Here is a 17,005-nt window from a genome sequence, read left to right as displayed (position 1 = left end):
AGCAGCATCTGTAAATGCTGCTCATCTCATCAAAATCAAATCTTAATTGCCAAGGTTCGATTTAATTCATCTCCACATGTATTTAGTGTATAGCAATCATCAATCCACCAGGTTTCTAAGCTACCAAGCAGTCAACTTGATTGTTCGCACATCGAATTACACAGTGAACGTGACTTCAAATCTGCAACCTTAGAGCACGGGAATAACATTGAAAGCAATGGGGAATAAAATGCTACCTAAAAGTAAACAATGGGAGTGTCAGCTATAAAAAGGCAATGATCAACCTTATTGTTTCATACTTCTTGAACCTACTCCCGTGTCCGTGCTCTTGTGTAGTGCTCTTTAAAACATGAATATATTTATGCTCATGTTTTGCTTCAGCATCCTTCTCAGACACAGGAGAAGGAGAATTGAAATTGGGAACCAGGACAGGACAATTCAAGAACCACAAAGATGGCGTCTTATAGAAATGGTAATTTATAAATGAATAATTGATTTCAATGCTTCTTTGATATCGCTCAATAATGGTGTACATTACTGCGACCAGTTCAGAACGCTACATTTTATAAATATTGCACAGATTCCATTGTATATATTATTTTTTTGGCGCCATTTAATATTATAAAGTTAAAGTGATTGTAAAGTTTAATGAATAAGTGCCCGGTATCTTAAAATAATCTTAAAAACAGGGGCACTTTAATTCATTCAACTTTACAATGAAACTTCTTTTTTAGAATACTTACGTATGCTTTATGGAAAACAGACTGGCGGTTCTCCGCCTGCATCTCCTGCTGTAGTTAGCATATGGATGACGAATCCGGCTTCCTCCAATCATTAAGTACCCCACAAGTTGGACACCAAAGGGGCCACACAACAACTGGAGGAACCTGGATTCGTCATTGATAAGCTAACTACAGCAGGAGATGTGGGCGGAGGATCGCCAGTCTATTTTCAATAAAGCAAAGGTAAGTATTTTTAAAAAGAAGCTTCATTGTAAAGTTTAATTAATTAAAGTGCCATTGTTTTAAGATTGTTTTTAGATACCAGCACTTATTCATTCAAATTTATAATCACTTTAAAAAACAAATGCATTTTACATACCATACAGAAAATATTAACAACAAAAAACTACATGAAAAGATGGCTGCTATTGCGTAGAAATATGGATCATGTAGGTTAAATTCACTTAATTTAGGATGTAAGCTTGATAACTTAATCGCGCCACCGATGTACCTAAAGTTATCAACAGTCTGCTGTAACTTGTGTTGGATTTCACGTAAATGAAATGAATATTTCGCTAAAACATGTTAATGTTGTCACTTAATGGCTTAAAAAAACAATAAAAAAACATTGAAGTGAAACATTTCATAATCCAAGTTCACTGATGTATTTATTTTTTATGTATAATGTATTTACATAATATATAGAATAAATTTTCACATTAAAAATTGCATAAAGAAATGTGCAGTTTTTCCTGTGTTGAAAATGCACTTAATTTGTGTTTTTGTTAACCCCTTCTCTACCGGGAGTTTCAGAGAAAATTTAGCCTGGAGAATTTAACGGCTAAATTTAGAGTTTTGTTTTCCACCGCACCTTTTAAATACCGCTGGTATTTAGAGTTCACAGAAGGGCTGCGTTAGGCTCCAAAAAGGGTGCGTATAGCATATTTACCGCCACTGCAACTCTCAATACCAGCGGTGCTTACGGATGTGGCCAGCTTCAAAAACCTGCTCGTGCACGATTCCCCCATAGGAAACAATGGGGTCGTTTGAGCTGAAAAAAAACCTAACACCTGCAAAAAAGCAGCGTTCAGCTCCTAACGCAGCCCCATTGTTTCCTATGGGGAAACACTTCCTATGTCTGCACCTAACACCCTAACATGCACCCCGAGTCTAAACACCCCTAACCTTACACTTATTAACCCCTAATCTGCCGCCCCCGCTATTGCTGACCCCTGCATATTTTTTTAACCCCTAATCTGCCGCTCCGTATACCGCCGCCACCTACGTTATCCCTATGTACCCCTAATCTGCTGCCCCTAACACCGCCGACCCCTATATTATATTTATTAACCCCTTATCTGCCGCCCCCAACGTCGCCGCCACCTACCTACACTTATTAACCCCTAATCTGCCAACTGGACCTCACCGCTACTATAATAAAGTTATTAACCCCTAATCCGCCTCACTCCCGCCTCAATAACCCTATAATAAATAGTATTATCCCCTAATCTGCCCTCCCTAACATCGCCGACACCTAACTTCAAGTATTAACCCCTAATCTGCCGACCAGACCTCACAGCTACTCTAATAAATGTATTAACCCCTAAAGCTAAGTCTAACCCTAACACTAACACCCCCCTAATTTAAATATAATTTAAATCTAACTAAATAAATTAACTCTTATTAAATAAATTATTCCTATTTAAAGCTAAATACTTACCTGTAAAATAAATCCTAATATAGCTAAAATAGAAATCATAATTATATTGTAGCTATTTTAGGATTAATATTTATTTTACAGGTAACTTTGTATTTATTTTAACCAGGTACAATAGCTATTAAATAGTTAATAACTATTTAATAGCTACCTAATTAAAATAATTACAAAATTACCTGTAAAATAAATTATAACCTAAGTTACAATTAAACCTAACACTACACTATCAATAAATTAATTAAATAAAATACCTACAATTATCTACAATTAAACCTAACACTACACTATCAATAAATAAATTAAATACAAATACCTACAAATAAATACACTAACTAAAGTACAAAAAATAAAAAAAGAACTAAGTTACAAAAAATAAAAAAATAATTTACATACATTAGAAAAAGATTACAACAATTTTAAGCTAATTACACCTACTCTAAGCCTCCTAATAAAATAACAAAGACCCCCAAAATAAAAAAAATTCCCTACCCTATTCTAAAATAAAAATAGAAAAGCTCTTTTACCTTACCAGCCCTTAAAAGGGCCTTTTGCGGGGCATGCCCCAAAGAATTCTGCTCTTTTGCCTGTAAAAAAAACATACAATACGCCCCCCAACATTACAACCCACCACCCACATACCACTAATGTAACCCAAACCCCCCTTAAATAAACCTAACACTAAGCCCCAGAAGATCTTCCTACCTTATCTTCACCACGCCGGGTATCACCGATCGGTCCAGAAGAGCCTCCGAAGTCTTCATCCAAGCCCAAGTGGGGGCTGAAGAGATCCATCATCGGGCTGAAGAGGTCCATCATCGGGCAGAAGTCTTCATCCTATCCGAGCAGAAGAGGACATCCGGACCGGTAGACATCTTCATCCAAGCCGCATCTTCTATCTTCATCCATCCGGAGCGGAGCCATCTTCTTCCAGCCGACGCGGATCCATCCTCTTCTACCGACGCCTACTCGCCGAATGACGGTTCCTTTAAATGACGTCATCCAAGATGGCATCCCTCGAATTCCGATTGGCTGATAGGATTCTATCAGCCAATCGGAATTAAGGTAGGAAAATTCTGATTGGCTGATGGAATCAGCCAATCAGATTGAGCTTGCATTCTATTGGCTGTTCCGATCAGCCAATAGAATGCAAGCTCAATCTGATTGGCTGATTGGATCAGCCAATCGGATTGAACTTGAATCTGATTGGCTGATTCCATTAGCCAATCAGAATTTTCCTACCTTAATTCCGATTGGCTGATAGAATCCTATCAGTCAATCGGAATTCGAGGGACGCCATCTTGGATGACGTCATTTGGCGAGTAGGCGTCGGTAGAAGAGGATGGATCCGTGTCAGCTGGAAGAAGATTGCTCCGCTCCACTCCGGATGGATGAAGATAGAAGATGCGTCTTGGATGAAGATGTCTACCGGTCCGTATGTCCTCTTCTGCCCGGATAGGATGAAGACTTCTGCCTGATGATGGACCTCTTCAGCCGCCGCTTGGATCAAGACTTCAGCCCGATGATGGACCTCTTCAGCCCGATGATGGATCTCTTCAGCCCCCGCTTGGGCTTGGATGAAGACTTCGGAGGCTCTTCTGGACCGGTTATACTTGGCGTGTTGAAGATAAGGTAGGAAGATCTTCAGGGGCTTAGTGTTAGGTTTATTTAAGGGGGGTTTGGGTTAGATTAGGGGTATGTGGGTGGTGGGTTGTAATGTTGGGGGGGGGTATTGTATGTTTTTTTTTTCAGGCAAAAGAGCAGAATTCTTTGGGGCATGCCCCGCAAAAGGCCCTTTTAAGGGCTGGTAAGGTAAAAGAGCTTTTCTATTTTTATTTTAGAATAGGGTAGGGAATTTTTTTTATTTTGGGGGGCTTTTTTTATTTTATTAGGGGGCTTAGAGTAGGTGTAATTAGCTTAAAATTGTTGTAATTTTTCTAATGTTTGTAAATTATTTTTTTAATTTTTTGTAACTTAGTTCTTTTTTATTTTTTGTACTTTAGTTAGTTTATTTAATTGTATTTATTTGTAGGTATTTTATATAATTAATTTATTGATAGTGTAGTGTTAGGTTTAATTGTAGATAATTGTAGGTATTTTATTTAATTAATTTATTGATAGTGTAGACTCTAAATACCGGCGTTAGAAAGATCCAATTGTAAAGATAGGATACGCAAATGGCGTAGGGGATCTGCGGTATGGAAAAGTCGCGGCTGCCAAGTGAGCGTTAGACCTTTACCTACACGACTCTAAATACCAGCGGTAGCCCAAAACCAGCGTTAGGAGCCCCTAACGCTGGTTTTGACGGCTAGCGCAAAACTCTAAATCTAGGCGTAAGTATTTTTGCTCCATTTTGCTATCACTCCATTTAAACAGAAATAGAGGCTTGGAATTTAGGATTTACCTGTCAAAACTATATATTTCCTAGATATTGATCAAGGCTAGTTTGGGTATATTTAATGCCCCCATTTCGGCACTAAATACAATCATATAAAAAAAATTCACTAAAATTATTTATATTTCCGCTTGTACAGTCATAACACAATTGGCTTTAAAAGCTCCTCTGGGATCCTTTTTGTTCAGAATTCGCAGACATACATGGCTTTGCCATTGCTTTTTGCTAATTAGATAGAGTCTAATTGCAGACGTACACCACACTTCTGAAATTTCTGGCACTGAAGGGGTTAATTAGTTAGCTGATAAAAGCAATACTGCTAGATTACGAGTCTTGCGTTAGCCTTAAAAAGCAGCGTTGAGAGGTCCAAACGCTGCTTTTTAACGCCCGCTGGTATTACGAGTCTGGCAGGTACAGGTGTACCGCTCACTATTCTTCCGCGACTCGAGCTTACTGCAAATCCCCTTACGTCAATTGCGTATCCTATCTTTTTAATGGGATTTGCCTAATGCTGGTATTACGAGTCTTGGAGAAAGTGAGCGGTATAGCCTCTCCTGTCAAGACTGATACCGCATTTAAAAGTCAGTAGTTAAGAGTTTTATGGGCTAATGCCGTAGTATAAAACTCTTAACTAAAGTGCTAAAAAGTACACTAACACCCATAAACTACCTATTAACCCCTAAACCGAGGCCCCCCCCACATCGCAAACACTATAATAAATATTTTAACCCCTAATCTGCCGACCGGACATTGCCGCCACTTTAATAAATATATTAACCCCTAAACCCCCGCACTCCCGCCTCGCAAACACTAGTTAAAATTTGTTAACCCCTAATCTGCCAACCCCAATGTCGCCGCAACTATATTAAATTTATTAACCCCTAAACCTAAGTCTAACCCTAACCCTAACCCCTCAAAAAATATAATTTAAATAAATCTAAATAAAATTACTACAATTAAATAAATTAATCCTATTTAAAACTAAATACTTACCTATAAAATAAACCCTAAGCTAGCTACAATATAACTAATATTACATTTGTATCTATCTTAGGGTTTATATTTATTTTACAGGCAACTTTGTATTTATTTTAACTTGGTACAATAGTTATTAAATAGTTATTAACTATTTAATGACTTCCTAGTTAAAATAAATACAAATTTTTGAGATGAGATGTGGAGCAAAATTTTGCTCTACGCTTACCTTTTGTGTCTAATGCCGGGTTTGTAAAAACCTGTAATACCAGTGTTGTCTTAAGGGAGCGGTGAAAAAAAAAGGCTCGTTAGCAACGCAAGCCTTACCGACAAAAACTCGTAATCTCGCCGATAGTATTTTAGTATAGTAATTACCCTCCCGTCTGACACCTCCCACCTCAATGATACCACCCAAATAGCTCTCTCCCCCACACAGACTCCTCACCTCCATCTAAAGTACTGGCAGACAGTCGGCCAGTATGCAGTTTAGGGCTTTTTTTTTTTTTCTTTCTGTAGTGTAGGGATCCCTTCTCAACCCTCAAAGCTCTATGATCCCTCCCAAACAGCTCTCTACCCACCCTCCCAACTGAAACTTTTCTCAATAACGTAACCAATACTTGCTTTGTGCTAAAGCAAAGGGCCACAGCTGCTATGTATTCTTTTAGACCTGTGTCTCCAATTAAAACAGTAAACTATCTTTTCCTGAGACAAAGCTATCTCCTGGTTTGCTATTTACATCTTCAACCATTTAGAGTTTTTTTACTGTTATATTTTCTGATTATCTGCCTCTCTCTGTAAGTTTGTTTATAAAATATATAACATGCTTTGATTTATTTTACCTCACTGTGATGATGGCACTCACATCTATGACTGTTCTTCTGATATCTCACGCCAACTCAATCCATTCTCTCTGCAATTTTCTGGATGTACTCATATATCTTCGGGTCACTCTATAAAATTGTGCTTCTCCTTACTCACCTTTAGACACCTAAAACTATTGATCTGTTTTGCTGTGAGGAATTTTGTACTCAAAATGTTATTCTAGGTCCACTGTCTTGACATCACACAAGACTCTGCACTGTACTTACGCCACATTCACAAACACTTACCAAACTCTGCGATGCTTCTCCACTATATCTTTAGAATTGACCCTTTCCTAGGTGTTTTAGACAAAAAGGGACAAATTATAAAGTTATGGGAACCGTGGATTATGTATATTGAAGCTAAAAATAGCAAATGAGGAAAGTAGGATCTTTGCAATAGCTTGTAGACATACCGGGTAATAGTTTTCCTACAGATTTTAATAGTTATAGAACCTCGTAGGAGAGCTGAGCCCCATCAAAGAGGAGGGAGATTTATGGGAGTAAAATGTGCCTCTTTTATATGTATTCACATTGGCCAGTTTAAGTTAAAGCACTTTCTCTTTTTTCTCAAATTTTCTTAACTTAGCATATGCTATTCTAGAGTTAGGGGCCAATTTAAAAATGTTTGTCCGACATGATACGATGTAGCGTATCATATCCAACAGACATCGCTGAATGTGGACAGCATATGCTGTCCGAATTTAGCATTGCACAAGCAGTTCTTGTGAACTATATACACACAGCTACTTGCTTTTATTGATTTTATATTGCTCTTGAGAAAGACTTGCTAAAAGTTGAAACGCGTTGAGCTTAAATAAATATCTTTTTATCAAAGTTGGAAGACTGTTGATATTCTTCTTTGCTGAGACAAGCCGGATTCTCCTATTTATGGAGTAAGTTACTATTTTGTTTTTTCTTGATTTTGAGTCTTCATTTGCTTGCAGACCTATTAACAGGTTCTTGAGAGTTTCTGAAACTATTCTGGGGAACTACATCACTCTGGAGACACATTACATCGCAGCTGAACTCCCACTATTTATGGAGTGAGTATACTGCACTTATATTAATTGGATCCTACACACACCTCAAGCCCTTTTTCTCTTCACCATATAGAGAAACATCACTGTACAGACCAGCGCCATCTATTTGCCATTTTTCCACTTGTATAAAACAGTCACAGAGGAGAGACTGTAAGAAGGCTGCGGTCTTATCTAAAAGGAGAGTATTAGTTCTTGTTGTTACATTTAAGTGTTATTTTCCATCTAGCACTGTATATTGTATATTTTTGTATCTATATTAGTTCTTGTGAACTGCTTGTGCAATGCTGCCCCCTGCAGATTTGTGGCCAATCGGCTAGTAGCAGGGGATGTCAATCAACCCGATCGCATAGGATCAGGTTGATTGCGCGTAAACAGGGTGTGATGGCCCCATTCGGGCCATCATAAATCGGCCCCATAGTGTGCAGTGTACAATTCTCATCATTACTCATTTACTGTAAACTTTTATGTAAATTCTTAATGCTGTAATGATTGATTCTTTGGGGACGATTTATTAAGGGCCGAATGGCCCCTGAAGCCCCTGTTTCCGTGCGAGCCTTAAGGCTCGCTGGAAATAGCAGTTAAGAAGCATCGGTCTTAAGACCGCTGCTCCTTAACTGGTCCACCACGTCTGAGGCTGCGGACAGCAATCCACCCGATCTTATAAGATCAGGTTGATTGACACCCCCTGCTAGCGGCCTCAAATCTGCAGGGGGCGGCATTGCACAAGCAGTTCACCAGAACTGCTTGTGCAAAGCTAAATGCTGACAGCGTATGCTTTCAACGATGTCTGTCGGACTTGATCCGCTGAGCGGATCATGTCGGACAGACATTTAATAAATCTGCCCCTATATTTTATTTTACAATGATATTTTATTTGTTGTTACTTGTTTGAAAAAAATGAAAAATAAATAAAAGTGTTCCAAAAATAACTTACCCTTTCCTTACTTAAGAAGCCCCAAAATATTAATGCTCTCACTCACTGGGTACTGCAACCTTCTTCAAAGTGCTCCCCCCAACTTCTACCTTTCTCCACTCCACTCTATCATAAAACTTAGCTATTCCACATCAGCTACTCCAATCTGCCAGTCCCTACTCTGACTCCTTTAAACATTAGATTACAATTTAAAATATTGACCTTCATCTAAACAGCTTTTAATGATCTACCACTCAAATATATTTCCTCACCTATACAGATAATCACCAAACTTTTTCTTTGATTAAGTTTCTAGCTACATTAATTAATTCCCATTATTATTACACTCCTTTTACATCTCTTTCCCTTTCTGCCTCCAAGATTTCTCTAAAGCCATCCCTACTCTCTGGAACTTTCTACCCTATTCCATCAGACTAAGAAAGGTGTATATGTATATTCTTAGAGAGACTTAACACCTCTTCTCTAAAATCTCATTATTATTCTAATCAACAAAAGAAATCTTAAAGGGACAGTATACACCAATTTTCATATAACCGCATGTAATAGACACTACTATAAAGAATAAGATGCACAGATAATGATATAAAAATCCAGTATAAAACTGTTTAAAAACTTACTTAGAAGCTCTCAGTTTAGCTCTGTTGAAAAGGTAGCTGGAAAGCCCACTGCAACTGAGAAATAAGACACTCCCCCCCCTCCCCCTTCCTTTGCATATGAAAAGACCCTTTACACAAACAGGAACAAGCTGGAGAAGGTAGCTGACAGTATTCTCCTAAAACTTTGGGGCTTGGTTAGGAGTCTTAAAATCAGAGCAATGTTATTTAAAAATAAGCAAAACTATACATTTTAAAAAAACAACAACTTTATGGGCTATATAAATAGATCATCTACAAAACATTTATGCAAAGAAAAAATGTGTATATTGTCCCTTTAAGCTGCTTTTCCCCCATTCTGCAACTACAAACTACATGGTAAAATACCCCATGCCTTCTGCCTCCTTCATCCTTTAACCTGTAGATTTTACACTCTTAGAGAAAGACTCTCCACCTCATATATAATATTGGTTTTCTTTAGTTTGTTTGTTTGTGTATCTGTATTTTCCCTACAAAAACAATAGTGTTGTATGTACTCAGCATAATAATAATCACCTAGATTACAAGTTGTGCGCTAAACTGGGTGTGTGAAGAATGCAAAGAAATTAGCAGTATCTCACTTACCATAGTGCTGCCATTACGAGTTACTGAAAAACCTCCTTGTGCTTTGCGTTATGGTGCGTTAAGCTCCATTCCGTACAAAAGCCAAGGGCTGAGTTTAGAAAAAAAACTAACACCTGTAACGCAACCTCATTAATGTCTATGGGGAGAAAAAAGTTATGTTTAAACCTAGCACCCTAACGTAAACCCCCTAGTCTAGACACCCCTAATCCGCCGCTCCCCGAACTAAATAAAATGATTAACCCCTAAACCACCGCCCCCAACATCGCCAATGCTAATTTAAAGTTATTAACCCCTAATCCGCCGCTCCCCGACATCGCCGACACTTAATAAACAATTTTAATAATAAATAAGCATATAAACCACTAATCGCTACTTCTATAATAAACCTATTAAACCCTAAACCGCCAGCCACCCACATTGTAACTAATAAACTAAACCTATTAACCCCTAAACCGCCGGCCCGCAACATTGCAAAATACTAAATTAAACTAATAACCCCTAAACCTAACACCCCCTAACATTAAATTAAAAGTTACTTTTAATTTAAAAGTACCAATTAAAAATCCTAAATTACATGATTAAAAAACCTAACACTACAAAAAATAAAAAACGCTAAAATTACGAAAAATAAAAAAACGAAATTATCCCAAAAAATAAAAATTACACCTAATCTAATAGCTCTATAAAAAAAAATATCCCCCCCCAAAAAAATAAAAAACACCCCCTAAACTAACAATAAACCTTTTAAGGGCAGTAAAAGAGCTGAATGCCCTTTTTTAGGGAAATGCCCATACAAATGTCCCTTTAGGGGCAATGGGTATTTTACGATTTTTTTTAGATTTAGGTTTTTTATTTTGGGGGGTTGGTTAAGTTGGGGGGGGTTACTTTTAGGGGGGACTTTGTAATGTTTTGGGTAAAAGAGCTGTTTAAGGGTCCTTTTAAGGGCCCTTTTTAAGGGCTATATGTAGTTTATTGTTAGGTTAGGGGCTTTTTTTTATAGGGCTATTAGATTAGGTGTAATTTTTATTATTTTAGATAATTTCGTTTTTTTATTTTTAGTAATCATACGGCTAGATTTAGAGTTGGGCGGTAGCCGTGAAAACCAGCGTTAGAGCCTCCTAACGCTGGTTTTTACCGCCCTCTGGTATTTGGAGTCAGTCAGGAAAGGGTCTAACGCTCACTTTACAGCCGCGACTTTTCCATACCGCAGATCCCCTTACGTCAATTGCGTATCCTATCTTTTCAATGGGATCTTTCTAACGCCGGTATTTAGAGTCGTGGCTGAAGTGAGCGTTAGAAATCTAACGACAAAACTCCAGCCGCAGAAAAAAAACAGGAGTTAAGAGCTTTCTGGGCTAACGCCGGTTTATAAAGCTCTTAACTACTGTGCTCTAAAGTACACTAACACCCATAAACTACCTATGTACCCCTAAACCGAGGTCCCCCCACATCGCTGCCACTCTATTAAATTTTTTAACCCCTAATCTGCCGCTCCGTACACTGCCGCCAGCTAAGTTATCCCTATGTACCCCTAATCTGCTGCCCCTAATACCGCCGACACCTATATTATATTTATTAACCCCTAATCTGCCCCCCCCCCAACGTCGCCGCCACCTACCTACACTTATTAACCCCTAATCTGCCGAGAGGACCTCACCGCTACTATAATAAAGTTATTAACCCCTAATCCGCCTCACTCCCGCCTCAATAACCCTATAATAAATAGTATTAACCCCTAATCTGCCCTCCCTAACATCGCCGACACCTAACTTCAAGCATTAACCCCTAATCTGCCGACCGGAGCTCACCGCTATTCTAATAAATTTTTTAACCCCTAAAGCTAATTCTAACCCTAACCCTAACACCCCCCTAACTTAAATATAATTTAAATCTAACGAAATAAATTAACTATTATTAAATAAATTAATCCTATTTAAAGCTAAATACTTACCTGTAAAATAAACCTTAATATAGCTACAATATAAATTATAATTATATTGCTGCTATTTTAGGATTAATATTTATTTTACAGGCAACTTTGTAATTATTTTAACCAGGTACAATAGCTATTAAATAGTTAATAACTATTTAATAGTTACCTAGTTAAAATAATTAAAAAATTACCTGTAAAATAAATCCTAACCTAAGTTACAATTAAACCTAACACTACACTATCAATAAATAAATTAAATAAAATACCTACAATTACCTACAATTAAACCTAACACTACACTATCAATAAATTAATTAAATACAATACCTACAAATAAATACATTTAAAGTACAACAAATAAAAAAGATCTAAGTTACAAAAAATAAAAAAATATTTACAAACATTAGAAAAATATTACAACAATTTTAAACTAATTACACCTACTCTAAGCCCCCTAATAAAATAACAAAGCCCCCCAAAATAAAAAAATGCCCTACCCTATTCTAAATTAAAAAAGTTCAAAGCTCTTTTACCTTAACAGCCCTTAAAAGGGCCCTTTGTGGGGCATGCCCCAAAGAATTCAGCTCTTTTGCCTGTAAAAGAAAAATACAAACCCCCCAACATTAAAACCCACCACCCACATACCCCTAATCTAACCCAAACCCCCCTTAAATAGACCTAACACTACCCCCCTGAAGATCATCCTACCTTGTCTTCACCACACCAGGTATCACACCGATCCGTCCTGGCTCCGAAGTCTTCATCCAAGCCCAAGCAGGGGCTGCCGATCCATAATCCGGCTGAAGTCTTCTATCAAGCATCGGCTGAAGAGGTCCAGAAGAGGCTCCAAAGTCTTCATCCTATCCGGGAAGAAGAGGCGATCCAGACTGGCAACCATCTTGATCCAAGCGGCATCTTCTATCTTCATCCGATGACGAGCGGCTCCATCCTGAAGACCTCCAGCGCGGATCTATCCTCTTCTTCCGACGTCCAACTGAAGAATGAAGGTTCCTTTAAGGGACGTCATCCAAGATGGTGTCCCTCGAATTCCGATTGGCTGATAGGATTCTATCAGCCAATCGGAATTAAGGTAGGAAAATTCTGATTGGCTGATGGAATCAGCCAATCAGATTCAAGTTCAATCCGATTGGCTGATTGGATCAGCCAATCAGATTGAGCTCGCATTCTATTGGCTGATCGGAACAGCCAATCAGAATTTTCCTACCTTAATTCCGATTGGCTGATAGAATCCTATCAGCCAATCGGAATTCGACGGACGCCATCTTGGATGACGTCATTTAAAGGAACCGTCATTCGACGAGTAGGCGTCGGTAGAAGAGGATGTTCCGCGTCGGCTGGAAGATAATGGCTCCGGAAGAAAGAAGATTGAATATGCTGCTTCATAGAAGACTTCATCCCGATGATGGACTTCTTCAGCGCCCGCTTGGATCAAGACTTCAGCCCGATGATGGATTTCTTCAGCCGCCGCTTGGATCCAGACTTCAGCCCGAGGATGGACGTCACTCTTCAGCCCCCCGCTTGGGCTTGGATCAAGACATCGGAGGCTCTTCTGGACAGATCGGGACCCGGTGTGGTGAAGACAAGGTAGGGAGATCTTCAGCGGCTTAGTGTTAGGTTTATTTAAGGGGGGTTTGGGTTAGATTAGGGGTATGTGGGTGGTGGGTTGTAATGTTGGGGGGGGTATTGTATGTTTTTTTTTTACAGGCAAAAGAGCTGAATTCTTTGGGGCATGCCCCGCAAAGGGCCCTTTTCAGGGCTGGTAAGGTAAAAGAGCTTTTCTATTTTAATTTTAGATTAGGGTAGGGCATTTTTTTTATTTTGGGGGCTTTGTTATTTTATTAGGGGGCTTAGAGTAGGTGTAATTAGTTTAAAATTGTTGTAATATTTTTCTAATGTTTGTAAATATTTTTTTATTTTTTGTACTTTAGTTAGTTTATTTAATTGTATTTATTTGTAGGTATTGTATTTAATTAATTTATTGATAAAAAATATTGTTAGGTTTAATTGTAGATAATTGTAGGTAGTTTATTTAATTTATTTATTGATAGTGTAGTGTTAGGTTTAATTGTAACTTAGGTTAGGAATTATTTTACAGGTAATTTTGTAATTATTTTAACTAGGTAACTATTAAATAGTTCTTAACTATTTAATAGCTATTGTACCTGGTTAAAATAAATAAAAAGTTGCCTGTAAAATAAATATTAATCCTAAAATAGCTACAATATAATTATAATTTATATTGTAGCTATATTAGGGTTTATTTTACAGGTAAGTATTTAGCTTTAAATAGGAATAATTTATTTTATAAGAGTTAATTTATTTCGTTAGAATAAAATTATATTTAACTTAGGGGGGTGTTAGGGTTAGAGTTAGAATTAGCTTTAGGGGTTAAAAAATTTATTAGAGTAGCGGTGAGCTCCGATTGGCAGATTAGGGGTTAATACTTGAAGTTAGGTGTCAGTGATGTTAGGGAGGGCAGATTAGGGGTTAATACTATTTATTATAGGGTTATTGAGGCGGATTAGGGGTTAATAACTTTATTATAATAGCGGCGCGGTCCGGTCGGCAGATTAGGGTTTAATAAGTGTAGGTAGGTAGCGGCGACGTTGGGGGCGGCATATTAGGGGTTAATAAATATAATATAGGGGTCGGTGGTGTTAGGGGCAGCAGATTAGGGGTTCATAGGGATAACGTAGGTGGCAGCGGTGTGCGGTCGGCAGATTAGGGGTTAATAATAAAGTGCAGGGGTCAGCAATAGCGGGGCGGCATATTAGGGGTTAATAAGTGTAAGGTTAAGGGTGTTTAGACTCGGGTACATGTTAGGGTGTTAGGTGCAGACTTAGGAAGTGTTTCCCCATAGGAAACAATGTAGCTGCGTTAGGAGCTGAACGCTGCTTTTTTGCAGGTGTTAGGTTTTTTTTCAGCTCAAACAGCCACATTGTTTCCTATGGGGGAATCGTGCATGAGCACGTTTTTGAAGCTGGCCGCGTCCGTAAGCAGCGCTGGTATTTAGAGTTGCAGTGGCGGTAAATATGCTCTACGCTCCCTTTTTTGGAGCCTAACGCAGCCCTTCTGTGAACTCTAAATACCAGCGGTATTTAAAAGGTGCGGGGGAAAAAAAGCACGCATAGCTAACGCACCCCTTTGGCCGCAGAACTCTAAATCTACCCGTTAGTCTTTTTTAATTTTAGCGGTTTTTTTTTGTAATGTTAGATTTTTTTATTTTTTTCGTAGTATTAGGTTTATTTAAATTTGTAATTTAGGTTTTTTATTTTTTCGTAGTGTTAGGTTTTTTTAATCATGCAGTTTAGGATTTTTAATTGGTAGTTTATTTTATTTTATTAGAATAGTTATGTTAGGTTAATTTATACTTTAATCAAAGGTTTATTTTTATTTCACAGGTAAGTTTTTATTTATTTTAAGATAGTTATATAGTAACTTTTAATTTAAAGTTAGGGGGGTGTTAGGTTTAGGGGTTAATAGTTTAATTTAGTGTTTTGCGATGTGGGGGGCTGGCGGTTTAGGGGTTAATAGATTTAGTTTATTAGTTACGATGTGGGGGGCCAGCGATTTCAGGGTTAATAAGTTTAGTTTATTAGTTACAATGTGGGGGGCCAGCGGTTTAGGGGTTAATAGGCTTAGTTTATTAGTTGCAATGTAGGGAGCTGGAGGTTTAGGGGTTAATACTTTATTATAGTGTTGGCGATGTAGGGGGGCGGCGGTTTAGGGTTTAATCAGTGGCGTATTTAGGTTTTGTGCTGCCCTAGGCACTCAAAATTCTGCTGCCCCCCCCCCCCCCCCCCCCCCCCAGGTTTTAGGCTTTTTTTAGCCATAATACGTTTTGGTCAGGGTGTAACATGCCTTTTTTCTTTTTCATACCATTTTTAAACTAAATCAGAATAGAGGAGGGAGAGCAAGAAAGAGAATGGAGGTGGTGGGAGGGAAGACAGATGAGGGAGAGCAGGGAGAGGAGATAACGCTTATTTCCATTGGTGGATTTAATCAGCAGCTTTATTAACTGTTGCTCCCTGTAAAATACACTTTTACACTCACACACAGAGATAAAGACACATTCACACACAAAGTTACACACACACAGACATAAAGACACTTACATTCACACACAAAGTTACACACACACAGACATAAAGACACATTCACACACAAAGTTACACACACACAGACATAAAAACACACTCTCACACACAAAGACACAGACATAAAGACACTTACATTCACACACAATTACAGACATAAAGACACACACACAAAGACACAAACTCTCTCACAAACACACACTGGGCATTATCCATTTTGCACCATCACAGTTCAACTTGTGTAACAGGAAAAAATTCTTTCTTTCTTTCTTTCTTTTTTTTTTTTAAGAAAGGGGAACAGTGCACACTTATCTGACTTAAACTTACTGATAAGTCCCTTATGCTCACAGACACAGTATAATTTATCTGCAGTGGAGAAAGGCCATAAAAAAAACAGCAGGGGAAAAAAAAAAAAGATAATTTTTAAAGTTATAAACTTACCTTGCCTGACGGTCTGGTCTTCTCTGTCCTGAAAGCCCCAACCCCTGCTGTCTCCACTGTTACATTTCCGCAGTCAGGGAAGTTAGACAGCGTGTGTCATAAACAAGTCCAGCTGTCAAAGGTTCCACTACACTGGCAGAAGTATCACTCTGATCCCTGCACTTAGCGCCTAAAGTATTATCATAGCTCATGGCACATGGGGCAGAATAAAAAATACAGCCTTTTTGATGTGCTTGAGTTTGCATGGCTAATATACTGCTGCAGTATATAAGCCACGCAAACTGAGCACATTAAAAAGGCTGTATTTTTTATTATAGCGCCAGCCAAGATGTTACCTCTCCTTATTTTTCTCTGCAGGTTGCACCCCTTGTGTACCTCTGCTCCCCAGGCTACTGCCAGCTCGCCCGCCACTATAAGAGGCCCTGCTTTCAACGCACACTCCCATGGCCTCTAGGGGGCGATGACGTGCATGCAATATCACATAGGGAGCACGGCTGGATACGCAGCTGTTTGCTGTTACTTAGCAAAATAAAAAAACTGTTTGCTCACCGGTCCCACTCCCTTGACAGTAGTTACCCTAAGATAGCGGCCCGGCTGGAAGCATGTCAAATAGTGCCGCCCCTCAAAGTCTGCCGCACTAGGCATGGGCCTTG

General features: G+C 38.5%; 1 protein-coding gene across 3 annotated transcripts in view; it reads left to right on the top strand.

The window, feature by feature from the left end:
* Positions 1 to 17,005, top strand: part of GLRA3 (glycine receptor alpha 3) — a 450,097-nt gene that overhangs the window by 397,669 nt on the left and 35,423 nt on the right. The gene's annotated exons all lie outside the window — the stretch shown is intronic.

The sequence above is a fragment of the Bombina bombina genome, chromosome 2 (genome assembly GCF_027579735.1).
Source record: "Bombina bombina isolate aBomBom1 chromosome 2, aBomBom1.pri, whole genome shotgun sequence".
Taxonomy (NCBI): domain Eukaryota; kingdom Metazoa; phylum Chordata; class Amphibia; order Anura; family Bombinatoridae; genus Bombina; species Bombina bombina.
The sequence above is the reverse complement of the archived record's forward strand: the minus strand, read 5'-3'. Positions and strand labels throughout refer to the sequence as shown.